Raw genomic sequence first — 1,547 nt, 5'->3', positions numbered from 1 at the left:
GAGGAGGACTTTAAGGAGTCGGGTCACACGGCCAGCTTCAAGGACGAGAGGTGCAACTTCACACACATTATCTCATTATTTGGTGATTTAAGACTAAATCTACAGACGCAAATAGACAAAGGAGTGAAATAAACACCTCTGTGTGTATCCTGGATGATTTCTTCTCGTGTTTTTCCGCCTGCATCTCGTCTCAGCCCTCTGGGGTCATGGGGTCATTTTCTCGTTTTTTCACAATTTCTTAAATTCCCCTTTTAAAGACACTTACATACGACACATACCCACGTGTTTTACATCAAACATTCCAGAACATTCTCTAGACAATGAGGCATGATTGTCCTCAGGCACAAGTGGAAAGAGAGAATATGGCCCTAAAGCTGAAAATTGAAGTTCGATTTATAAAAATTCTTCACATCTCTTGTGAAAAATACACTTTTACTCATGTGGACGAACTGTTTTGGTGTTTGTTTACCAAAGGTCCAAGTTCACACAAGCAGGTAAATATATGAATACAATGCAAAATACATGCAAATGTCTAAAACTAAATGTTGTATTATCGTTTTTTGAGTAGAAATGATGTGGTCTGTCACACGAGACATGACCTCATACTGCAGATACAGATACATGTTTTATAAATATGTTTTATACATTAAAACAAATCAAAAGATTCTACATAATGTTGAGAAATAGAAAACAGAAAACAACGATTCACACAGACGATAAGAGCTGGGCTTGAATTCAATGAATGTTTGAGTGTGACACCTTCATCCTGTCACCTGGACCACCTGGACCACCTGGACCACCTGGACCACCTGGACCACCTGGACCACATAGACCACATGGACCACATGGACCACCTGGACCACCTGGACCACCTGGGTCACCTGGACCACCTGGACCACATGGGTCACCTGGGGTCACCAGGACCACCTGGACCACCTGGACCACATGGACCACCTGGACCACCTGGACCACCTGGACCACCTGGACCACCTGGACCACATGGACCACATGGACCACCTGGACCACCTGGACCACATGGACCACCTGGACCACCTGGACCACATGGACCACCTGGACCACCTGGACCACATGGACCACATGGACCACATGGGTCACCTGGACCACCTGGACCACATGGGTCACCTGGGGTCACCTGGACCACCTGGACCACCTGGACCACATGGACCACCTGGACCACCTGGACCACCTGGACCACATGGACCACATGGACCACATGGGTCACCTGGACCACCTGGACCACCTGGACCACATGGACCACCTGGACCACCTGGACCACATGGACCACCTGGACCACCTGGACCACCTGGACCACATGGACCACATGGACCACATGGACCACCTGGACCACCTGGACCACCTGGACCACATGGACCACCTGGACCACCTGGACCACATGGACCACCTGGACCACCTGGACCACCTGGACCACATGGACCACATGGACCACCTGGACCACCTGGACCACATGGACCACCTGGACCACCTGGACCACATGGACCACCTGGACCACCTGGACCACATGGACC

The sequence above is a fragment of the Pseudoliparis swirei genome, chromosome 1, assembly GCF_029220125.1.
Source record: "Pseudoliparis swirei isolate HS2019 ecotype Mariana Trench chromosome 1, NWPU_hadal_v1, whole genome shotgun sequence".
NCBI classification, from domain to species: domain Eukaryota; kingdom Metazoa; phylum Chordata; class Actinopteri; order Perciformes; family Liparidae; genus Pseudoliparis; species Pseudoliparis swirei.
The sequence above is the reverse complement of the archived record's forward strand: the minus strand, read 5'-3'. Positions refer to the sequence as shown.